Genomic DNA, 26,490 nt, shown 5'->3' with positions numbered 1-26,490 from the left:
CCGCATCATGTCCCCACATGCTTTATGCCTCCATTAGCCCTCTGTGTCTGTACTGTTACACATTTAACATTATGGCTGGTCCATACAATCAGGGCAACTGTTACCACCCACCTTTCGTGTCTACCTCTTTCCTTATAGACTGTAAGCTTGTGAGCAGGGCCCTCATTCCTCTTGGCATCTGTTATGATCTATGTGATTATTGTTATGCTGTAATATATATTGTCTGTACAAGTCCCCTCTGAAATGTAAAGTGCTGCGGAATATGTCAGCGCTATAGAAATAAAATTTATTATTATTATATTATTATTCTCCCTCGGTGCAGGCGTACTGCTCTGCCCTGTTGAGGGCAGAGTAAAGTACTGCTGTGCGCGGGACCTCTCTGACCTTTCCTGGCACCTGCGCACTGCAGTACTTTGCTGTGCCCTCAACAGGGCAAAGAAGTACTCTTGCGCAGGAGCTGCGACACGAAGCAAGGAAGAGGACGTCATCGCATGAAGATGGGAGGCAGTGGACCCAACCTGCGACGCCCATCGGAATGAACCGCACCCGGGTGAGTATAATTGTAGTAGGGGGCCGGGCTAGGGGGGTGGACCACTGCTTACCAGACGAGGCAAAGATGAGACGGAGACAGCTTCCACTTGTAACAGTTCCGGATTTATTTGTCATCCTCCTGACGACCACCAAACACGCACCGCAGCTTCTTTACACCACTGTATCGCCAGGCCCGGGTACCTATTTTTCAGCTCCAGTCGCAGTAACGTACCTCGCGGATCTTTCACTGAGGGCTGTCCTAGACCAATCTACCCCCAGCGCTTCACCTGCCCGAGGTCGTCTTCCAATCGGTACCCCCGGGGCCTCGTCTGTCTTGCGGTACTTCGAGTCAGGGTCTCCCCCCCTGGCTGCCTCTTCTCCTTGCCTGTCCTGCAGTCCGTTGGGTCAGGGCCACCCCCCTGACTGTCTCTCCTTGGTCCGTCCCCCTGGCCGAGCTCTTCTCACTTTCTCCGTCTTCTTCTGAGCTCCTCCTGGGACTAAACTCTCCTGGAGCCCCGCCTTCTTCTATTTATCCCCTCTCTCACAGGGGAATTTCCCACCCGGGCTCCTACTTCCCCGCCCCCCATGACTAAGCGGATTCCTAAGCCCTAAGCTGATGTTAAGTCCTGTACTACTCTCCCCTGCCATCTTGTGATCATTTCACGGTACTGCACTCCCTTTTCTGTCTTTCCCTGCTGTTACCTTTCTAACCTGTCAATCTCTGTCATTAGTGCACAAACCGTCCCCTCCTTCTACCAGTCACGTCTGTCCGTCAAGTCACCTTCCCCACATAATAAAGCTTGTTTTTCTTCTCTTTCAGGTTAGATCGGGGGCTTATCTACAGCATTATAGAATACTGTAGATAAGCCCTGAAAGGCAGTGGCCGCAGCTTACAGGGCCAAAACGACGTGACAAGTTCCCTTTAATCCTCACTTAGCCAGAGTAGGTCCCAGTTACACGCTGCGGTCAGGAGCGCCAGAATATTAGGGTCTGGTTGGTTCCTCATCCCCCCCTATATAGCACCATTAATTCCACAGCTATAGCGACATCATCGCTGTTCCTAACGGGGCACACAATCTACTTTCCCTATCGGGATGTCTGTGGAGTGTGAGAGAAAACAGAGAACATGGGGAGAACATACAAACTGCTTGCAGGTGTTGTCCTTGTTGGGATTTGAATCCAGGACCTCAGTTCTGAAATGCTAACCACTGAGCCACTTTGCTGCCCCAATATCCATTTGGGTCCAAACTGAACAGTCTCATCTAATACTGTACATATGAGGCTATCGTATTTGGATCAGGAGACCCGTAGCTGGTAAGGACCACGTGGGCTATAGGATGAAGGTCAGCGGTCTGGAATCCGGCATCAGACGGAGTTTGGAGACTCCAGATTGTTGACTTGTATCACACAGCAGAAAAAAGCTTGTGGTACATTGTCCCTTATAACACATACATACATTATCTACATGAGGCACAATTGTTAAAGGGGTCCTACAGAATTTAGAAAACATTCTCTTTGGAGCTGATCTGTAATATCTGACACAACCTGTAGACTAAGGTGGCACTGTTTTTAAAGGAAAGCCGCCATGATTTTTATTCTTTTCCATCCTGTATACTTCTCACCAGTGGCCTCTGTCCGCCTTGTCTCCTTTGGTTTGGATGCCATATTCCCCCATCGATCATCTTCTGTAAGCGCTGGAAGAGAATAACAGTCGGCTAAACTGAGAGGTAAGAGCCGCAGTCACCGTCACACGTGCGTGTGGTGTTTGGGGAGCTTGGTATATGCTCCGATTATAGGACTTGTCCCCCATTAGTCGCTGCACATTCTGCTGCCTTTCTTACCGGATTCCCCATTCTAAGTCTGTGCTGCCTGGTGCTACTGGGATGATTGACATGTAAGGACGAGAACCGGAAAAGCCAAAGTTTGTCCTCCGCATGCGCCTGGACGCCCTGATGGTTAATGGCGCGATTTCACATCACATGACTGTGGTGACTAATGGTGATATCATTCATGGTGACATAATGTAGGGTTGGTGGGCCGGACTGGGGGGTGGTCCCTCTTTTACCGCGCAGAGACGTAACAGAGACAATTTGGAGGCAGGTTTCGGGTGCAACAGGTCCAAGTTTTATTCTCTCGCTGTCCACCTGACAGCCTCTCAGCACACCGCAATTCTCTTCAAGGCCCTCCGCTTACAATACACATTACACACCGTACTCTTCACCAGGGACGTGTATGTACGTACCGTCCCTTTTCGCTTATTGACGCTCCTGACAGGTCCGTCACTGTGGCCGCCTTAGGCCCGTAAACCAACAGTAATTTTACTGGTCAGACGTCTTCCTCAATACGGTATGTTTTACCTCTGTGCCTCGTCTATATTGCGGTCTTCGTGTCACGACCACCCCCCTGACTTTCTCTCTCCTCAGTCCCCCTGGTTGGGTTTTCCTCACAGTGCCACAACTGTCACAGTGTCCTCGTCACTTGAGCTCCCCCTGGGGACTGGAACTTTCTGGAACCCTCCTGTCAAATTTATATCCCGGTTCCCTCTAACTCCGCCCCCCATGACCAACGGTTTCTTAAGCCCTAAGCTGATGTTGAGTCCTATGCTCACACTCCTCCCTGCCCTCTAATGGTCAACCCAAGGTACTGCACGTCCACTACACTTTCCTAGCTGTTTCCCCACTGTAATAACTGACACCTGTCTAAACTGTGCAAACCTTCCTTTCTCTATTCTGACTAGTCCGTCCGTCCATCAGGTCACCTTCCCTACACTCTCCCTTCCTTTTTCTATTGTCATCCTCGACATTTGTAATCCCTGCCTTCGTCGTTCTGAAGCTTACCCTACCTTCTGTTGTCGGACCAGCTGTTGGGCCAAACCCACTACCCGCGGGGGCCGAACCAAACCGGGAGCACCATGCTCCGAGAAGCCTACTGCAACTTGCCAGTGCGCACGCCACATGACATCTTTCAAATTGGGCTAGGTACACCTGGATTCTCTTTCTGGCGTGTACCTTCCCCTTCTCTCCCCTTCTGTCACCTTCCACTATCCGGTACGCCATGATCGAGGCCTTACACCTACCAGATCATTGTCGACGTCCGCCTTCTTCCTTCAGGGGTGTCCGTGGTGTCAGGGACCTGACCTAGGACGACTGTCTTTCTCACGTCTTCCATCTCTTTGCCTTTCTTTTGGTTACACGTCATGGTCGGCGTCTCGGTCTCCCAGACCTTCTCAACACATAAACCCCGTTGGATCTCACACTTCCCTTTGGTCGCTCAGACCCTCTCTTACCGGACCTGTTGCATTTTCTTGTGCATATTATACATCAAAACAACTTTACAATATCACAAGTACCCCATTTTTACATTTTTTTTCTTTTTACTAATGCTTTAAACCAACATATAATAAAACATAAACATAGCAGATTTTCTCCCCCTTCCTTTCACCTGGACACTCCCGCTCTTCTTCCTATCCCCGCTCTGTCAGGCTAACAAGTAAACATAGACTATCCTGTAAGAGGAACATAGAAAAACAAAAATAGAAACCACAGATAAACAACATTTTTTTTTTTTTAAATCTGAATGCGAACTGTCCTTATGACCTGCACAACGGTGCTACGAACTCCCGACAGTCCAATTCACTTTCCGGTGACTGGTAGCAAGGAATCCCCACAGCCGTGGAGCTCCTGGGATACAGAGAGAGTCCTACAGTTCTTCCTACGGGGGCTCATGTTCTTCAGGCTCCGTGAGCACAGCTACTGCATAGTAGCCGCGGGGGCAATACTCCTTATAATAGGATACTAAGTCCCCCTCCTGCAAGGCCAGGCCATGACGGACAGAAGCAATGTTGATATAAACCTTTTGGCCGGTCACAAGATCTCATATGAACCCGTATCCTCTGCGTATGTTGGTATACACGAGCCGTCCCAGGGATCGTGTGGCTGCCATGCTGGCCTCTCCTTTGGTATGAAGCAAGTTCCGCTCCTCCTGCTCCCGAGATTTCTTTTTCTTTATAATCTCCGCGACCCAAACGGAGGGTCCGGTATAGGCCCCGGAGTCCGACGGGCGGGACTTAACCGAGGGTGCTAGCAGAGCAGAGGCGGCTGATGATGTCTGCGGCCCAGCAGCCGCTGGACGCGGGTGGCGAGCAGGGACAGCCGTATTCCTCACCGAACAGGCCACAGGAACTGACACATAGGCCGCAGCCGGCTCCAACACCGGCATAGCCGCGGCCGCAGGGTGGGCCGCATCTGGGGCTTCAGCCGGAGCCGGTACAGCAGAAGTAACTGCCGGCTTCAGGGAAGATGTCACTTCTGGCAGGGGGGACGCAACAGCGTCTTCTGGCGACAGGTTCCACACCGGCGACACCAAGCGTGGCGTCGCCGGGTGGGGTGGCTCGGGATTACGGGCGGAGGCCCTGCTCAGCTCCGCGTAGACCATAGGGCCTTCCCTGATCAGGCTCTCCGGGACACAGGATGCCACGGTCTGCGGCTGAATGGTGGGGGCCGCTTGCGGAGCCACTGATGGGACCGGGGGAACTCTCACCTTCCCCGACACCGTGGCCTCCGTCACGTTATCACGCGGCTCCTCCTGCAGTCTCCGCTCTTCACCCCGCCGTCTGACGGGGCTAGCCTCCAGGCTCAGGAGCTACGCGGGCAGGTTCCCTGCTGGTATCTTCAGTGGCAGCTCCCGCTGGCTCCGCAAACGCTCCACTTCTCCGCTCAGCATCCAGCTTCCTGCCCGCGACTCTGAGGAAGACGTTTTCTGACGTGACTCGACCTCCCGACGCCACCGCCACTCCAGGCGCCCGATGCCCCGACATCCACAGCGCCGCAAACCATCTGATGGGCAGCACTCGAATGGCGCCAGACAGCCGCAGCCAAAATTTTCCTCTATGCCACTCCTTCTGCGGGGTGGGGCGTCAGAAGGCCTTTCCACCCACCTGTCAGGGTCCAGTATGTGGGGACGTCAGCCTCCTGGTACATATTGCTGTCCCCAGGGATACGTAGGAGGGGGCCCCAGTCCATTGGGGACAACGGCAAACACCTGGATCTCTCCTCTGCGCTGAAGTAGCACCGCCATCTTGCTCCGGACCTGGTACTGCCCCGGATCATCTGCTGGCAACGCAGATGCGCCACAGCGCTCCCAATTTGTAATCCACAGGTGGGTAATTTGTAATCCACAGGTGTTTATAATCCACACAGTGCAGTCCAAGTCCGTTTCCATTCCTCAGAGGCAGGCCTGCCGCAGAAGATAGCGTATTAGCGGCGCTGATCCTGCCGACTACGCCAAGTGTAGGGTTGGTGGGCCGGACTGGGGGGTGGTCCCTCTTTTACCGCGCAGAGACGTATCAGAGACAACTTGGAGGCAGGTTTCAGGTGAAACAAGTCCAAGTTTTATTCTCTCGCCGTCCACCTGACGGCCTCTCAGCACACCGCAATTCTCTTCAAGGCCCTTCGGTTACAATACACATTACACACCGTACTCTTCACCAGGGACGTGTATGTACGTACCGTCCCTTTTCGCTTATTGACGCTCCTGACAGGTCCGTCACTGTGGCCGCCTTAGGCCCGTAAACCAACAGTAATTTTACTGGTCAGACGTCTTCCTCAATACGGTATGTTTTACCTCTGTGCCTCGTCTATATTGCGGTCTTCGTGTCACGACCACCCCCCTGACTTTCTCTCTCCTCAGTCCCCCTGGTTGGGTTTTCCTCACAGTGCCACAACTGTCACAGTGTCCTCGTCACTTGAGCTCCCCCTGGGGACTGGAACTTTCTGGAACCCTCCTGTCAAATTTATATCTTTCCCGGTTCCCTCTAACTCCGCCCCCCATGACCAACGGTTTCTTAAGCCCTAAGCTGATGTTGAGTCCTATGCTCACACTCCTCCCTGCCCTCTAATGGTCAACCCAAGGTACTGCATGTCCACTACACTTTCCTAGCTGTTTCCCCACTGTAATAACTGACACCTGTCTAAACTGTGCAAACCTTCCTTTCACTATTCTGACTAGTCCGTCCATCCATCAGGTCACCTTCCCTACACTCTCCCTTCCTTTTTCTATTGTCATCCTCGACATTCGTAATCCCTGCCTTCGTCGTTCTGAAGCTTACCCTACCTTCTGTTGTCGGACCAGCTGTTGGGCCAAACCCACTACCCGCGGGGGCCGAACCAAACCGGGAGCACCATGCTCCGAGAAGCCTACTGCAACTTGCCAGTGCGCACGCCACATGACATCTTTCAAATTGGGCTAGGTACACCTGGATTCTCTTTCTGGCGTGTACCTTCCCCTTCTCTCCCCTTCTGTCACCTTCCACTATCCGGTACGCCATGATCGAGGCCTTACACGTACCAGATCATTGTCGACGTCCGCCTTCTTCCTTCAGGGGTGTCCGTGGTGTCAGGGACCTGACCTAGGACGACTGTCTTTCTCACGTCTTCCATCTCTTTGCCTTTCTTTTGGTTACACGTCATGGTCGGCGTCTCGGTCTCCCAGACCTTCTCAACACATAAACCCCGTTGGATCTCACACTTCCCTTTGGTCGCTCAGACCCTCTCTTACCGGACCTGTTGCATTTTCTTGTGCATATTATACATCAAAACAACTTTACAATATCACAAGTACCCCATTTTTACATTTTTTTTCTTTTTACTAATGCTTTAAACCAACATATAATAAAACATAAACATAGCAGATTTTCTCCCCCTTCCTTTCACCTGGACACTCCCGCTCTTCTTCCTATCCCCGCTCTGTCAGGCTAACAAGTAAACATAGACTATCCTGTAAGAGGAACATAGAAAAACAAAAATAGAAACCACAGATAAACAACATTTTTTTTTTTTTAAATCTGAATGCGAACTGTCCTTATGACCTGCACAACGGTGCTACGAACTCCCGACAGTCCAATTCACTTTCCGGTGACTGGTAGCAAGGAATCCCCACAGCCGTGGAGCTCCTGGGATACAGAGAGAGTCCTACAGTTCTTCCTACGGGGGCTCATGTTCTTCAGGCTCCGTGAGCACAGCTACTGCATAGTAGCCGCGGGGGCAATACTCCTTATAATATTATTATTATTATTATTATTATTTATTGTTATAGCGCCATTTATTCCATGGCGCTTTACATGTAAGGAGGGGTATACATAAAAACAAGTACAATAATCTTAAACAATACAAGTCATAACTGGTACAGGAGGAGAGAGGACCCTGCCCGCGAGGGCTCACAATCTTCAAGGGATGGGTGATAATAATAGGATACTAAGTCCCCCTCCTGCAAGGCCCGGCCATGACGGACAGAAGCAATGTTGATATAAACCTTTTGGCCGGTCACAAGATCTCATATGAACCCGTATCCTCTGCGTATGTTGGTATACACGAGCCGTCCCAGGGATCGTGTGGCTGCCATGCTGGCCTCTCCTTTGGTATGAAGCAAGTTCCGCTCCTCCTGCTCCCGAGATTTCTTTTTCTTTATAACCTCCGCGACCCAAACGGAGGGTCCGGTATAGGCCCCGGAGTCCGATGGGCGGGACTTAACCGAGGGTGCTGGCAGAGCAGAGGCGGCTGATGATGTCTGCGACCCAGCAGCCGCTGGACGCGGGTGGCGAGCAGGGACAGCCGTATTCCTCACCGAACAGGCCACAGGAACCGACACATAGGCCGCAGCCGGCTCCAACACCGGCATAGCCGCGGCCGCAGGGTGGGCCGCATCTGGGGCTTCAGCCGGAGCCGGTACAGCAGAAGTAACTGCCGGCTTCAGGGAAGATGTCACTTCTGGCAGGGGGGACGCAACAGCGTCTTCTGGCGACAGGTTCCACACCGGCGACACCAAGCGTGGCGTCGCCGGGTGGGGTGGCTCGGGATTACGGGCGGAGGCCCTGCTCAGCTCCGCGTAGACCATAGGGCCTTCCCTGATCAGGCTCTCCGGGACACAGGATGCCACGGTCTGCGGCTGAATGGTGGGGGCCGCTTGCGGAGCCACTGATGGGACCGGGGGAACTCTCACCTTCCCCGACACCGTGGCCTCCGTCACGTTATCACGCGGCTCCTCCTGCAGTCTCCGCTCTTCACCCCGCCGTCTGACGGGGCTAGCCTCCAGGCTCAGGAGCTACGCGGGCAGGTTCCCTGCTGGTATCTTCAGTGGCAGCTCCCGCTGGCTCCGCAAACGCTCCACTTCTCCGCTCAGCATCCATCTTCCTGCCCGCGACTCTGAGGAAGACGTTTTCTGACGTGACTCGACCTCCCGACGCCACCGCCACTCCAGGCGCCCGATGCCCCGACATCCACAGCGCCGCAAACCATCTGATGGGCAGCACTCGAATGGCGCCAGACAGCCGCAGCCAAAATTTTCCTCTATGCCACTCCTTCTGCGGGGTGGGGCGTCAGAAGGCCTTTCCACCCACCTGTCAGGGTCCAGTATGTGGGGACGTCAGCCTCCTGGTACATATTGCTGTCCCCAGGGATACGTAGGAGGGGGCCCCAGTCCATTGGGGACAACGGCAAACACCTGGATCTCTCCTCTGCGCTGAAGTAGCACCGCCATCTTGCTCCGGACCTGGTACTGCCCCGGATCATCTGCTGGCAACGCAGATGCGCCACAGCGCTCCCAATTTGTAATCCACAGGTGGGTAATTTGTAATCCACAGGTGTTTATAATCCACACAGTGCAGTCCAAGTCCGTTTCCATTCCTCAGAGGCAGGCCTGCCGCAGAAGATAGCGTATTAGCGGCGCTGATCCTGCCGACTACGCCAAGTGTAGGGTTGGTGGGCCGGACTGGGGGGTGGTCCCTCTTTTACCGCGCAGAGACGTATCAGAGACAACTTGGAGGCAGGTTTCAGGTGAAACAAGTCCAAGTTTTATTCTCTCGCCGTCCACCTGACGGCCTCTCAGCACACCGCAATTCTCTTCAAGGCCCTTCGGTTACTATACACATTACACACCGTACTCTTCACCAGGGACGTGTATGTACGTACCGTCCCTTTTCGCTTATTGACGCTCCTGACAGGTCCGTCACTGTGGCCGCCTTAGGCCCATAAACCAACAGTAATTTTACTGGTCAGACGTCTTCCTCAATACGGTATGTTTTACCTCTGTGCCTCGTCTATATTGCGGTCTTCGTGTCACGACCACCCCCCTGACTTTCTCTCTCCTCAGTCCCCCTGGTTGGGTTTTCCTCACAGTGCCACAACTGTCACTGTTGTGAGTTCATTTTCCCCTTCACTACTGAGGCTCGAGGAACTCCCTCTTCTGTTGAAGAAAGGTAGTGCGCCTGATTGTCAAACACCTGGGGCTGATGATGATGACTGGCTGAGTGGAGTTAATGACTGGATATAAGGCTGCCGACGCCCTTCTGGCCTGCGGGTGATTTCTCTGTGGACTTCTAGGAAACCAGTCTGATTCCTGCTCATCTAAAGCTAAGATTTCTGCTTTACCTTTTTGCATTAGTGTTTTTTTTCCTTGCTTTTCTGGATTCTGCCATTCCCTGCTGGGGTGAGCTGCATCTCCTTTTGCCTGTTGCTCTGTCTTCAGAATATTCCTGAGTACTGACATAGCTTTTTTGAAGCCTAGCGTCTTCAGGGCTTTTTTTACTGTCAGTTTGTTGGCTCTTATTTTCATAGGGTTTTTCAAAGATTGCAGACAGCAGCCTTCCTGTCCTTTCCTATCTAAGCTAGCGTGGGCCCCATCTTTGCTCAGTCTATCTTTCTGTCTGTGTTTTGTTCTTTCTTCTTGCTTCACCGTCATTATATGTGGGGGGCTGCCTTTTGCTTTGGGGTCTGCTCTGGGGCAGTTTAGATTTCCCTTTCTGTCTTTAGGCTATGTAGTCCTCCGGCTGTGATCGAGGGGCCTAGGGCATTGTAGGAGCCCCCCACGGCTACTGCTAGTTGTGTTGATAGGTTCAGGGGTCTGCAATCCGATAGCTGCCAACTTCTCTGGTTTTCTGGACTTAGCTAGCATTTCTATTTTTGCCTCCTATGGTGACTCAATCATAACATGTCACAGTGTCCTCGCCACTTGAGCTCCTCCTGGGGACTGGAACTTTCTGGAGCCCTCCTGTCAAATTTATATCTTTCCCGGTTCCCTCTAACTCCGCCCCCCATGACCAACGGTTTCTTAAGCCCTAAGCTGATGTCGAGTCCTATGCTCACACGGTACTGCACGTCCACTACACTTTCCTAGCTGTTTCCCCACTGTAATAACTGACACCTGTCTAAACTGTGCAAACCTTCCTTTCTCTATTCTGACAAGTCCGTCTGCCCGTCAGGTCACCTTCCCTTCAGGGGGTGAAGACTTAGCGCCGAAACGCGCGTTGGGGCAGGGCGTCTATCCCAGTAGACCAGGATTAATTCACACAGCACATTTTGTAAGTTATACATTATTCATTGTTTTAATTTTGTTGAGGATATATTGCTCTCCTGGTCAGCAGACTAACATATCACTTTATAATACCACCGCGGTTTTTTCACTTGTATTATTTGCTTACGCATACTGACATTCATTTTATTGGCACTAAGGTATCACACTTTATTTGTTGATTTACACAGTTTATACCAGCACTGTTTTTTTGCACAGCACTTTATTAATATTTTCATCATAATGGTGCACTTTATAACTCATAGAGGTATAGAACTAATATAAATAATTTTTTAGAATTTTATATTTTTTTATTATATTATTATATTATATTTTTCTATTTTTGTGTGTTTTTGCACATTTTTTCACCGTATACTGCTTGGTGAATGTATGTCTTTCAAGGGGTAGTATGCCCATAATCTTTATACAATGATTTTATGTGTATTTCTTCAATATATGCATAATTATTAGATTGTATCTATTGATATCCATTTTAATACCTGATTTTTATTTGATTGTAATAAATATTATATTTTATATTGGAACATATGGTCATTGTGTTGTCTCTTGTGTGTTGGTTCCGACTCTGTGACTGTTGTGCTGCCTCCATATGTTCCCAGACTAAGGGTAGCACTGTCTCCATTCTTTCTTGCATTTTTGCAACATGTTGTATCACACTTTTGTGGGGGTAGGTTGGTTCTCCCAGGCCTCTTGGCTATGACGAGTAAGCCCCGTGGTTGTCTGCCATAGGGGCAAAGGGCGAGAATCCCGTAGATGCCTGAGGCACTTCCCGCACTGCAAACGACAAATAAGGCAATAAGAGATCCCAGTCCTGCCCATCTTTGGAAACTGCCCTTTTTAACATGCTCTTCAGCGTCTTATTGAACCTTTCTACCAGACCATCTGTTTGGGGATGATAGATCGATGTGCGCAACTGCTTAACATTTAGCAAACGGCAGAGTTCCTTCATAATTTTTTACATAAAGGGGGTTCCCTGGTCTGTTAAAATCTCTTGAGGAATTCCCACCCGCGAAAACATACCCATGAGTTCCTTTGCTATAAGCTTAGCTGATGTGTGGCTCAGAGGAATGGCCTCAGGATATCGGGTAGCTTAATCTAAAACTACCAGGATGTGTTGGTGTCCCCTTGCTGACTTATTGAGAGGCCCCACCAGATCCATTACCACTCTCTCGAAGGGTACCTCTATAATTGGCAAAGGCACCAAAGGACTCCGAAAGTGAGGCTGGGGACTGGTTACCTGGCACACTGGACAGGAACTACAGTACCGTTTAACTTCTTCATGGACCCCTAGCCAGTAGAACCACTGCAGAATTCGATCTAGGGTTTCTTTTGGCCCAAATACCCACCAAGTACATGCACATGTGCTAAGTCCATTACCAGCCTACGATATGTCTGAGGTACGAGTAACTGTTCTACCAGTTTCCCACTTATTTTCTCCACTCGGTACAACAAATCTAGGTGTAGCTCAAAGCGTGGCAGCACTGTAGCTGCCCCAGATTGTTGGGGTTCCCCATTGACAAACAGTACATTTTCTCTGGCCCGGGCCAAAGTAGGGACTCAGAGTTGCGCTGAACCAAAATTGTCACCTGACACATTCAAGTCTGACAACTCGGGTCCCGGCGGCAAGTCTTCCACCTCTCCAGCCAATACTTCTATGGGAGAATTCTTCCCCTCGTCCACCGAAGGGAAAGTTACCCCTACCGCCAGCACTTCTTCCTCCAGGTCACCAGGTTCATGCCCTACTTCTGGAGAATGTAACCTGGTTGTCTCTGGTGCCGGCAGTTGCTCCGTGGGTGCGACAACAGATGGCCACAGCATAGAAAATAAAGCAAAGTCTCTTCCAATTATCAGCTCATAATGCAAATTAGTCACAACCCCCACCTCGTGGCACCGCCTCCCTGCTGGCGTGCTGATCGCAAGTGCGGTGGAATAGTCTTTTAAGTCCCCATGTATACACAACACCCCAATTTTCCGACCCGTATACTTGCTGGTTTGTATCCAGCTGACTCGTACCAGGGTTACAAGACTCCCTGAGTCCAATAGGGCCACAGCCGGGGTGCCCTACACTTCAATCTGACACAAATGTTCCATATTGGGACCTTTCGGGGTGCCCATTGCACACATAGGTTCGGCATAGTGAGACTGACGGTACCCAAACTTGGTGTCCATGGGCTCAGCCAGGTGGGGGCAATCAGCTCTCGTATGCCCTGGTTCCTGGCACCGCCAGCAGATTATGGGGCTCCTTACTTCCCCAGATAAGTCCTGAGCGGCCTTCCTGGGCTCTGCTCGCTGAACCAGGGGTGGAGGCTTAGGGAACCTTCCTGTTACCTTCTGGAGAGTCCCTCCCTGTAGCTCTTTGGTAGCCCCATACCTCTCTATAAAGTCTATCAGCTGCATGGCATTAGTAGGGGATGCCTGTCTGACCCATGTCTGGAGGGAGTGGGACAAAGCCCTCCAAAACTTATCAGTCACTATGCGGTCCAGCATGGCCATGGGGAACAACACCTCAGGCTGCAACCACTTCCGCAACAGGTGCAACAGGTCGTAATTCTGGGACCGAGCCGGCTTGGAGGGGTTAAACTCCCACTGGTGTACCCGCTGGGCCCGACCTAACACATTTACCCCAAGACGTGCCAGTATCTCACCCTTGACGACCGTGTAGTCTGCCCTTTGCTCCGTGGGTAGGTCCTGATAAGCTTTCAAAGGTCCTGGGGCCTGAAACAGAGCGATAATTTCTGCCCAATGGTCCCGGGGTAGCTTCTCCCTCTCAGCAACTCCTTCGAACATCTCCAGGTACGCCTCCACATCGTCCGACTTCTCCATGTTGGGAACCGCTGTATGAACCGCTTTCCGGACATCATGGGTTCCCTGGTTAGTTCCTTTTGTCTGTGCTGTCATGATATGCCGTATCAACAACTGATCGGTTTCCTGCTGCTGCTGCATAGCCTGCTGTCGCATGGCCTCCTGCTGCTGCTTGCGCATGGCCTCCTGCTGCTGTGTAGCCTGCTGCTGATGTCGCATGGCCTTTATGAGCGTTTTGACCGTGGCCTCCATTTCTGGAAAGTTCCCCGCCTGGGTCTGTGCCACTTGTTTCACCCAGGACATAGGCTGGGGTACAGATCAAAAATAAGCAAAAACAGCCTGGCCTCACTGCGTTTTCCCGCATTCAGTCCACCAATTGTAGGGATTTGCTCTGGTAGGTAATTGCAGGGCTGCAGTAACGAGGCAACACACAGGCTTAAAGTCTAATTTCAGTGGTTTAATGTCACTTTGCAAACAGCAGGTTAACAGAAAATAAGGGAAAAACATAAATGTACTCCAGCTTGGAGAACCACTGGTCCCAGACTCACTCCTTGCATGAGACGGGCTTAACTAAGCGGCTGCCAGGTCCTGCGGCATCCGCCTGTGGGGAAGGTGACTTGACGGACAGACGTGACTGGCAGTAGGAGGGGACAGTTTGTGCAGGAGAGACGGAGATTGACAGGATAGAAGGGTGACAGCTAGGAAAGGTGGATAGGAGGGTGTAGTACTGGGAAATGACCACAAGATGGCAGGGGAGAGTAATTGAGGACTGAACATCAGCTTATGGCTCAAGATACACTTAGTCATGGGGGGCGGGGAGATAGGAGCCCGGGAGGGGAATTCCCCTGTGCGAGAGGGGATAAATTGAAGTAGGTGGGGCTCGAGATGAGTCTAGCCCTGGGAGGAGCTCAGAAGACAGGGAAGAGAGAAGAGCACAGCCAGGGGAAGGACAGAGAGGAGACAGTCAGGGGGGTGGCCCTGACCCGATGGACCGCAGGACAGGTGAGGTGACGTACCGCAGGACAAGTGAGGCCCCGGGGGTACCGACTGGACGATGACCTCGGACAGGTGAAGAGCTGGGGGTAGATTGGTCTAGGACAGCCCCAAGTGAAAGATCCGTGAGGTGTGCTACTGCGACTGGAACGAAGGTGCAGGTACCCGGGCCTGGAGACAGTGTGAATAAGCTGCGGTGCGTGTTTGGGGGTCGTCAGGAGGACGACGAATAAACTCGGAACTGTTACACGCGAAATCTGTCTCCGCCTCGTCCTTGAGTCGCCTGGTGTCTGCGGCGTCCGAACAGGGTAAGCAGTGGACCACCCCCCAAGCCTGGCTCCTACCACATTTGGCGTAGTCAGGAGGATTGCCGCCGCTAATACGACACCTTCCGCGGCAGGCCTGCGTTTGAAGAACCTAGAAGGACTTGGACTGCCCTCCTGTGGATTACAAATACCTGTGGATTACAAATACTTGTTGATTACAAACACCTGTGGATTATAAATTGGGGACGTTGTTCCGGAACATCGCTGCCATCAGAGGATCCGGGGCGGCACCAGATTCCGTCCAAGATGTTGGTGGTAATCCAGCGCTGGGAAGAGTTCTGGGCATTTGCAGTTCTGGATGGACTGGGGCACCCTCCAACGTACCCCTGGGGGGGAGCGGTGTGTGTCTGGAGGCTGCCGCCCCCCCATACTGGACCCAGGCAACTGGGTGGAGAAGTCGGCCACCGTCTCACCCAGGAGCGGGAGGGGCCAGGGAGAGAAGGCTGGCTGCGGCTGCTTGGCGCCATTCGACTGTTGCCCACCGGACGGGATGCGACGCTGCAGCTGCCGTGGCCTCGGACGCCTGGAGTGGCAATGGCGTCGGGAGATCGAGTCTCGCTGGGAGACCAGCTTCTTGGAGTCACGGACAGTCCTCCAGACTTCGGGCGGTGAAGAGGAGCGATGGCGGGCCCCGCGGGAGCGGCTGCCGAAGACACCACCGGGGAGCCTCCCTGCGGGATCCCCGAGCCTGGAGGCTAGCCCTGCCGGACGGCGGGGTGAAGAGCGGAGGCTGCAGGAGGATCTGCAGGATGACGTGTCGGAGGCTGCGGCGCCAGGGAAGGTGAGAGTTCCAGCTCCTAGTGGCGGAGGGCTCTGTGGCCTCCGCTGGGCTGAGCGAAGCCCCTGCTCCCGTCCCCAAGCCACCTCGCCCGGCGGTGCCATGTCTGGTGTCGCCAGTACGGAGCAAGCCCACGGCCGATGCTGCTGCATTCCACCTGGCAGCGGCGACCCCGTCCCTGAAGCTGGTCGCTACTCGTGCCCCATTTGCAACTCCGGTTGCGGCCCGCCCCGCGGCCGCATCTGTGTCATCACCGGAGTCTGCCACGGCCTGCTTGTCGGGCTCTGCGGTCTATTCATCAGGAACTATGGCTGCCCCTACCCGCCGCCCGGCCCCAGCAGCTGCTGGGCCGCTGACATCTATGGCCGCCTCTGCCCCGCTCTCAACCCTGGCTGCGTCCCGCCCACCGGACTCCGGGGCCTACACCGGACCCTCCGTCTGGGTCGCGGAGGTCATCCAGAAGAAAAAGGCCAGGGAGCAGGAGGTCTGGAACCTGCTCCATGAGAGGGGGGAGGCTGGCATGGTGGCTGCATGATCTATGCGACGGCTCGTGTATACTAGCTTGCAGAAAGGTTAGGGGTTCATCCGATACCTCGCAAACGGCCAGAAGGTGTACATCAATGTGACCTCCATTCGTCACGGCCGGGCGTTGCAAGAGGGGGACTTGGTGTCATACTTCAAGGAATACTGTCCCCTTGCTACTACGCGGTAGCCGTAATCACTGAACCCGAAGCTCACGAGCCCCCATAGAAAGAACCTCTAAAGACACTCCCTGCATCCTGGGAGCTCCACGGCTGTGGGGCCCCTTGCTACCGGCCATCAGGAGATGGCTTGGACTGTCGGGATTTCACTGCACCATTGTGCAGACCATGAGGACAGTGTTTGTCCAGGTTGAAAGAAAAATGTTTTTTTATATGGTTAAATTTGTTTTTCCTGACATAGCGGGGATGTGTAAAAGGGAGTACTAACGTTAAATGGAGGGGGAGTCTTTATTTGAAGAATGCTGTACGGAAAATGTTTTGGGAAAAAATATGTTAACGCGTTTGGAAAAATAAAGAAAGAAAAAATAACAAAACAAACAAAGAGAAAAAGGGGTTACCCCAGTTAAGTAACTCCTTATGTTATTAAAGTAAGAGCAATAGTCTGTTAAGAGTTGATTTAGTGAATAATGTGTTTGGCAAAAATGTATATGTAACAGGTTCCGGGTACGAGATAGAAGTGATGAATACGCCGACCATGACTCTTTTAAGTGGAAGACGAAGAAACGAGGAACATTGAGCCAGACAGTGGTTCGCCAGTCAGGTCCCCAACATCACGGATACCCCAAAAGGACGAGCAGGCGTCGATGACCTGTTAGGCGAAAGGCCTCGGTCATGGCGTTCCGGACAACTGAAGGTAGTGGAAGGGGAGGGTAGTGGGAGGTTCACGCCGTACAGTAGTCTGGGTGGACCTCGCCTATCCAAAAGAAGTGGTCACGTGGCATGCGTGCTGGCGAGTAGCGGTAGGCTGCTCGGAGCATGGTGCTCCCGCTTTTGGCCCCCGTGGATGGCGGGTGCGGCCAAAAGACCAGTCCGACAGCAGACTGTGGACAAGCTTTAGAATGACGTAGGTAGGATGATTGTCAGGACGACAATGGACAAAGGGAGGGAGAGTGTGGGGAAGGTGACTTGACGGACAGATGTGACTGGCAGGAGGGGACGGTTTGTGCAGGAGAGACGGAGATTGACAGGATAGAAGGGTGACAGCTAGGAAAGGTAGATAGGAGGGTGTAGTACTGGGAAATGACCACAAGATGGCAGGGGAGAGTAGTTGAGGACTGAACATCAGCTTATGGCTCAAGATACGCTTAGTCATGGGGGGCGGGGAGATAGGAGCCCGGGAGGGGAAATCCCCTGTGAGAGAGGGGATAAATTGAAGTAGGCGGGGCTCGAGATGAGTATAGTCCCGGGAGGAGCTCAGAAGAAGACAGGGAAGAGAGAAGGGCTCGGCCAGGGGACGGACAGAGAGGAGACAGTCAGGGGGTGGCTGTTATGAATGGGTCACCGAGGAGGAAAAAACCTAAACATGCTAAGCCCAGAAAAACCAGAGAGGTTGGTAACTATGCAGATTGCAGATCCCTGATCCTAACAACACAACTAGCAGCAGCCGTGGAGCGTGCCTACGATGAACCTAGACGCCTCGTCACGGCTGGAGGACTAAATCAGCCTAAAGCAAGAAAAGGGAAAACTAACTGCCCCAGAGCAGACCCCAATGGAATAGACAGCCCCCACACATGTATTGACGGTGAAACAAGATGAAAACACAAACACAGGTAGGAAAATAGGCTGAGCAAACAATGGGGCCCAAACTAACTAGAAAGGAGAGGAAAGGAAAGACACTGTCTGCAATCTGCCCAAAACCCTACAAAATAATGTCCAACACTTCTGATAACAAAATTAACCCTGAAGTCACTAGACTTCTCCCACTATTTCAGCACTCTGAAATATTCTGAGACAGAGCAAAAAGAGGCCAATCAAATAAGGGCCAAAAAGCAAATTGGCAAATACAGATAAATAAGAGTGGAAATTCATCATAGTCCCAGCCGAAGCTGGCTGACCACACAAAAAACTGAATAGAACAACAAAATCAAGTGTGAACATTAGCAGAGAAACTTAGCTTGAGCTGACTGGAACAGAGCTGAGAACCAAGACCTGACAAGCAGAAGGAATCACCAGCACCAGAGTAGGGCGTCGGCTGTCTGAAATACAATCTGAGATTCCTGAGGTCCAATCGTCATCCTCATTATCAGGTGGTAGATCTCTACTGATTAAATCAGCCTCACTACCTCCTGTTACCACCAGAGGGAGCCTGACTGGTAGACCAGAAAATGAACTCACAACAGTACCCCCCTTGAGGAGGGGTCACCGAACCCTCATCCACGCCAGCAGGCCGATCAAGATGGGCCCGGTGAAAAGCACGAACCAATCTATTGGCATGAATATCAGAGGCAGAGACCCAAGAATTATCCTCCTGGCCATAACCCTTCCATTTGACCAAATACTGGAGTCTCCGTCTAACCAAACGAGAATCCAATATTTTCTCTACCTCATATTCCACATTGCCTTCAACCAGCACAGGGTCAGGAGGTGCAGCCATAGGAACCACTGGCTCAACAAACCTCTTCAACAGAGATTTGTGAAATATGTTATGGATCTTGAACATAACTGGAAGAGCCAATCGAAAAGAAACAGGATTAAGAATCTCCAAAATCTTATAAGGTCCAATAAATCTTGGCTTAAATTTTAGAGATGCAACCTTCATAGGAATATTCTTAGATGACAACCAAACCATATCACCCACTTCAAACCGGGGACCAATGGTCCTATGCCGGTTGGAAAATCGCTGGGCCTTTTTATGAGAGAGTGACAACTTATCCACCACTTGGTCCCATATCTGCTGCATTCTCTCAACCACAGTGTCCACACCTGGGCAGGATGAAGATTCCGCTTGCCCTGAAGAGAATCGAGGATGAAACCCAAAATTACAGAAAAAGGGTGACATCAAAGCGGCAGAACTAGCTCTATTGTTCAGCGCGAATTCGGCCAAGGGCAAAAATGAGACCCAATCATTCTGATCAGCAGATATAAAACATCTTAAATAAGACTCCAAGGTCTGGTTTGTTCTCTCAGTCTGTCCATTGGTCTGGGGATGAAACGCGGAGGAGAAGGATAACTGAATTCCCAGACTGGAACAAAAGGCTTTCCAGAATCTGGAAACAAACTGAACTCCTCTGTTGGACACAATGTTCTCAGGAATCCCATGTAACCGAACCACCTGTTGTAAAAACAAGGGCACCAACTCAGCGGAAGATGGCAACTTTGGGAGCGGTACAAGATGGACCATATTCGAAAATCTATCACAAATCACCCAGATAACAGTCATTCTCTGAGAGACAGGAAGATCAGAAATGAAATAAAATCCATTGAGATATGGGTCCATGGCCTCTTGGGCACCGGCAGGGGCATCAGCAACCCACTAGAACAAGAACAGGGTTTAGACCGAGAACAAGTCCCACAGGACTGCACAAAATTCCTGACATCACGAGATAAGGCAGGCCAACAAAAGGACCGACTCACCAAATCTCTGGTACCAAAAATACCTGGATGACCATCCAATGCGGAGCAATGAATTTCAGACATCACTCTCTTTCTCCACTGGTCAGGAACATACAATTTTCCCATAGGGCAATGCTCAGGTTCATCCTCCTGAAATTCCTCCAGGCCGCGTCTCAAATCGGGCGAAATGGCAGAAAGAACTACCCCCTCACCTAGGATGGTAGTAGGCTTGGTCATATTAAGAGAATCGGTAAAGAAACTCCTAGAAAGGGCGTCTGCCTTAACATTCTTAGTGCCCGGAAGAAAAGAGACCACAAAATTAAAATGCGTTAAAAACAAGGCCCATCTAGCCTGTCTAGGATTGAAGCATTTGGCCGACTCCAGATAAATCAAATTCTTGTGATCGGTGAGGACCACAACTTGATGTCTAGCTCCCTCCAACCAATGTCTCCACTCCTCAAATGCCAATTTCATGGCCAACAATTCCCGATTCCCCACGTCATAGTTGCGTTCAGATGGGGAGAACTTTCGAGAAAAGAAGGCACAGGGATTCATTTTAGTAGTCACAGGGTATTTTTGGGACAAAACAGCTCCTGCACCAATCTCAGAAGCATCTACCTCCACCTGAAATGGAAGTGAAACATCAGATTGCCATAAAACCGGAGCTGAAGTAAATCTCCGCTTAAGCTCCTGAAATGCTGAGACAGCCTCAGGAGACCAATTCAGCACATCAGCGCCCTTCTTGGTCAGATCAGTCAGTGGTTTGACAATACCAGAAAAATTACCTATAAATTTACAATAGAAATTAGCAAAACCCAAAAACTTCTGGAGGGCCTTCAAAGAAGTAGGCTGAACCCAATCATAAATGGCCTGTACCTTGGCCGGGTCCATTTCAATAGTCGATGGCGATAAGATAAATCCCAAAAATGAAATCCTCTGTACACCAAAGAGGCATTTCGATCCCATAACAAACAGGGAATTCTCCCTCAAAATCCGGAACACAGTCCGGACGTGTTCCACATGAGAATCCCAATCACTAGAAAAGATCAAAATATCATCCAGAAAGATGATCAAAAACTTATTCACAAAGTCATGGAAAATATCATTCATAAAGGACTGGAAGACAGAAGGGGCATTAGTGAGCCCAAAAGGCATCACCAGGTACTCAAAATGTCCCTCCGGAGTGTTAAACGCCGTCTTCCATTCATCCCCGTGCTTGATGCGAATAAGATTATACGCCCCCCTGAGGTCAAGCTTAGTAAATCAGCAGGCACTCTTAACTCTGGAGAATAAATCAGACATCAGAGGTAACGGGTACTGATATTTAACCGTCATCTTGTTAAGGGAACGATAATCAATACACGGTCTTAATGAACCATCTTTCTTGGCCACAAAAAAAAAAACAGCCCCTAAAGGTGACGAGGATGGTCTAATATGACCCTTCTCCAACGAGTCCTTAATATAGGATCGCATAGCATCATGTTCGGGTACTGATAAGTTGAAAAGTCGACCCTTGGGAAATTTACACCCAGGCATCAACTCAATTGCACAGTCATAACTCCTATGAGGAGGCAAAGATGCAGACTTACTCTCACTAAATACATCAGAAAAATCGGCCAGATAATCAGGAATATCATGAGACTGAGGAGAGGTGGAGAAAACAGGAGCGTTCCCAAGAACACACTGACAACCCCAACTCACCACAGACCCAGATTTCCAATCCAAAACTGGATTATGAGTTTACAACCTGGGAAAACCCATAACAATAGTATCATGCAAATTATGCAGCACCAAAAATTTACAATTTTCTTGGTGGTCTGGGGTAACTCGCATTATCACCTGGGTCCAAAACTGAGGTTTATTCTCCGCCAAAGTAGTAGCATCAATACCCCTTAAAGGAATAGGCATCCACAGAGGCGTTATGGAAAAACCACAACGTTTAGCAAAGTCCAAATCCATCAGATTCAACACTGCTCCTGAATCCACAAAAGCCTTAGTGGAAAACGTGGATAAGGAGCAGATCAGAGTAATTGCCAAAAGGAACTTAGGTTGTACACTGCCCAGAGCAAATGTGTGTGCAAAACGTTTCTCTCATTTAGGGCAGACAGAAATAGTATGAGAGGCATCTCCACAGAAAAAACACAGCTTATTACGCCTTCTAAACTCCTGACGTTGCGCCCTAGACAAAACCCCATCACATTGCATAGGTTCAGACATTTTTTCAAAAGGTGGCAGCGCCTCCCGTGTAGTTTTACGTTCACGTAAACGCCAATCAACCTGAATGGCTAATGACATGGAATCATCCAGACCAGAGGGAACAGGAAATCCCACCATAACATCTTTTACGGTCTCTGGTAACCCCTTCCGAAAGAGAGCTGCCAAAGCACTATCATTCCATGTAGTAAGGACCGCCCACTTTCAAAATTTTTGACAGTATAACTCTGCAGAATCCTGACCCTGGTTTAATGCCAACAGGGTTCTCTCAGCTTGATCAACAGCATTAGGTTCATCATACAACAAACCCAAGGCTTGAAAAAATGCATCCACATTAGTCAGAATAGGATTTTCAGGTGTCAGAGAAAAAGCCGCGCAGCAAGGAGATGACAATTTTAACCTGCTGCGCTGAGCTCCCCGATGAGTTAGGCTTCAAGGCAAGAAATAATTTACAATTATTCTTAAAATTCAGAAATTTAGACCGATCCCCAGAAAACACATCAGGAGCAGGGATCTTAGGTTCAGCAGCATGTGACTGAATGAGGTAGGGGAAAATTCCCTGCACTTTAGCAGCAAGTTGCTCCACACAATCAGAGAATTGCTTAATCTCCATTAGGGAAAAAAAAATCCTCCTACGGCCCCAGAGAAAAAGAGGAAAAAATATGTATAAAAAAAAATTCTGACTTTTTTTTTTTTTTTAACAACTTTCCTGCTTTTGAGTACCCTAGAATCTGCGGTATGGCTGGTGATTCTGTTATGAATGGGTCACCGAGGAGGAAAAAACCTAAACATGCTAAGCCCAGAAAAACCAGAGAGGTTGGTAACTATGCAGATTGCAGATCCCTGATCCTAACAACACAACTAGCAGCAGCCGTGGAGCGTGCCTACGATGAACCTAGACGCCTCGTCACGGCCGGAGGACTAAATCAGCCTAAAGCAAGAAAAGGGAAAACTAACTGCCCCAGAGCAGACCCCAAAGGAATAGACAGCCCCCACACAGGGCTGCCACTAGGAATTTCGGGGCCCCATACTGGCAAAATTTTCGGGGCCCCTTGAAACTCCGCCCAGGCTCTACCCAGCCCCGTCTCCACCCCTCGAACCTTCCAAAGTCCCACCACTCTCTCTTGGAACAACTCCACTTCTGCACCATGTCCTCACAAATCACACATTAACAGTTCCCATCACCACATACATAGCCAGCAGCTTTTGTTTTGGCCAAAAGATTTTTTAATCCGCCACCACGACAAAGTAGACTCTGTTGGTCGGGCCTTACTCTACTGTAACTTACTAAACATTTGCTAAAATATCCAATACAATTTCGGTATATTTTTATTTATTTTTCCATTTTTAAAAATTACCAATAATGCCACATACAAGGGACAAATACCACCGGACCATGACCAGCCACCATATTACCACCACATGGTGAACTAAAATCCCATATACAAGGAACAAATACCATCACGCCATGACCAGACCACATTTTACCACCACATAGTGACCGGGGCCCCACTCCGGGCCCACTCTGCTCATCAGGCCCCATCCAGTAAGGGCAGTAATGCCCTGATAGCGGCCCTGCTTAGGTCAGTGGGTTTGGGAAGGATACTTATATTATAAAGTTTTTGGTAATATTAGGAATTATTAAGGTATATAAAAGAATTGTCCAGCTGAAAAAAGTGTATGGCCGGGGTCACACGAGTGATGATTCTCTCATGTGAGAGAATCAGCTTAATTATGCTACTGACACTCAGCTCAAACTCTCATCCAAGTGTCATCTGATTCTCTTGCATGATATAATCGGAGCACATTGAGAAGACAGGGAACTTAATTTCTCCATCTTCTCCATTGTCTGAGGTCGTGGATTCAGACTGCACTCAGCTGACAGCTGAGTGCAGCCTGATGGTTCACACGCATCCATAGATTTCAATGGGTCCGTGTGATCCGAATTCCAAAGCCACTCACGGCATGCTGCAGATTATTTTTCCACAGACGAATTCGGTCTGTAGAAAAAATCACAGATCTGCGATGCCCCATAGTATAACACTGTGCTGAGTGTTATGCAATAAAACATCACATAGCGCTCAGCCGTGTTATACGCTTGTGTGAGCGAGGACTAAGACCTTTCATTCCCCCTGCAGATCCTCTCTCATTAGCCTCTCATGCTGGAGTACGGCCTCAGTTACTTTTCTGTAATACTGTGGAATTTTTGCATACTTTTAGGGTGTGTGCACACGTTGCGGATTCTGCTGCGGATTTTTCCACACAAATTTCACTGAATCCGCCAGTAAAATGACCTGTGTTTTACATGAGGATTTTCTGCAGATTTCCACAGCGTTTTTACACTTGTGGATTCCTATAATAAAAGAGGTGTAAAAATGCTGTGGATCCGCACAAATAATTGACATGCTGCAGATTTAGAGCCGCAACATGTGCACAACAGTTTTGGTTTTAGATAGTCTTTTGGGCTATGTGCACACGTAGTGAAACGTGCTGCGGATTTTTCTGTGCGGATTTGGAAAAATCCGCAGGTCAAAAGTCCTGCGGTTTACCTGCGGCTTAGCCCTGCGGTTTCACACCTCACAATGGAGAAGGTGTGAAACCACTGCGGATTCCGCACAAAGAATTGACATGCTGCGGATTTGAACCCGCGGAAAAATCCACAGCATGTGCACTGCGTTTTTCATTTTCCATTGAAAACAATGGTACTGTACGACGCAGCTTAGCTGCGGTTCCAGAGCCAAAACCCCTGCGGATCCGCAGCAGAATCCGCAACCTGTGCACATGGCCTAAGGGTACAACGCAGCAGAATCTGCCATGTGTGCATATACCCTAACATATACTGTGTTTGTGATTATATATATATATATAGTGTGTGGTTAGGGTTACATAACATCTCTGGGAGATGCTATAAATCCTGATGAGCAGTGTCCTGGCCCCCTGTCCCCTCCAGAGAAGGATAAGGCTGCTGTGCCCCCTCTGCCCCTGACAGGACACCACAGCTCCATTCTGAAGACTGAAGTTTTTTTACATAAGTTTGGAGAGTAAATGCAGGGAATCCTAAGAGGGGGCTGCTGTCCTGTCAGGGGGCAGGCTGTGCTCAGCGGTCTTATGCTTCTCTGTAGGAGGTGAGGGGGCACTCAGCTCTGCTGTTATCTTGGTCTATAGCTGATACAGGCAGGGGTCAGACTCAGGACATAGCAGCGTCCTTCCTTGGTGAGTGGCTGCTGTGCTGATAGTGTGACTGACGCTGTCACTGAGCACACAGCCCACTCACTGAGGATCCATCTGCTACAGGGGCTGGACTACAGTAGATCCTGGCAAGACACTGGCCATACACTTAAACAACACAGGCTCAGACACTCACCGGAGGACTGAGGGCTGCGCTGCTGCTCAGTGACTCGCTCCAGACTGTGTGATGGGAGAATACTATAACTGCACTGCAGTAAGCCCGCGCTCAGCCAGGATTGGTTGCTGGAAAGTCCCACCCTCCTGTTGCTCAGCACTGGCTGCCTCTCCCAGCTGTCTGTCACAGTGACTCCTGCTCCCTCCACACACACAGAACGCCGGTTTATGAAAATTCTGAGCGTGGGGCCCCTCCAGCTCCCGGGGCCCCTTACACCAGTAAGGCTAGTAATGCCCTGATGGCGGCCCTGCCCCCACACATGTATTGACGGTGAAACAAGATGAAAACACAAACACAGGTAGGAAAATAGGCTGAGCAAATGATGGGGCCCAAACTAACTAGAAAGGAGAGGAAAGGAAAGACACTGTCTGCAATCTGCCCAAAACCCTACAAAATAATGTCCAACACTTCTGATAACAAAATTAACCCTGAAGTCACTAGTCTTCTCCCACTATATCAGCACTCTTAAATATTCTGAGACAGAGCAAAAAGAGGCCAATCTAATAAGGGACAAAAAGCAAATTGGCAAATACAGATAAATAAGAGTGGAAATTCATCATAGTCCCAGCCAGGGCTGGCTGACCACACAAAAAACTGAATAGAACAACAAAATCAAGTGTGAACATTAGCAGAGAAACTTAGCTTGAGCTGACTGGAACAGAGCTGAGAACCAAGACCTGACAAGCAGAAGGAGTCACCAGCACCAGAGTAGGGCGTCGGCTGTCTTAAATCCAATCGTCATCCTCATTATCAGGTGGCAGATCTCTACTGATTAAATCAGCCTCACTACCTCCTGTTACCACCAGAGAGAGCCTGACTGGTAGACCAGAAAATGAACTCACAACAGGTGGCCCTGACCCGACAGACCGCAGGACAGGCGAGGTGACGTACCGCAGGACAAGTGAGGCCCTGGGTGTACCGACTGGACGACGACCTCAGACAGGTGAAGCGCTGGGGTAGATTGGTCTAGGACAGCCCCCAGTGAAA

This window comes from Dendrobates tinctorius, unplaced genomic scaffold (assembly GCF_039654945.1).
Source record: "Dendrobates tinctorius isolate UK_male_01 unplaced genomic scaffold, ASM3965494v1 ptg000037l, whole genome shotgun sequence".
In the NCBI taxonomy this organism is placed as follows: Eukaryota; Metazoa; Chordata; class Amphibia; order Anura; family Dendrobatidae; genus Dendrobates; species Dendrobates tinctorius.
This window is presented reverse-complemented; position numbering follows the sequence as displayed.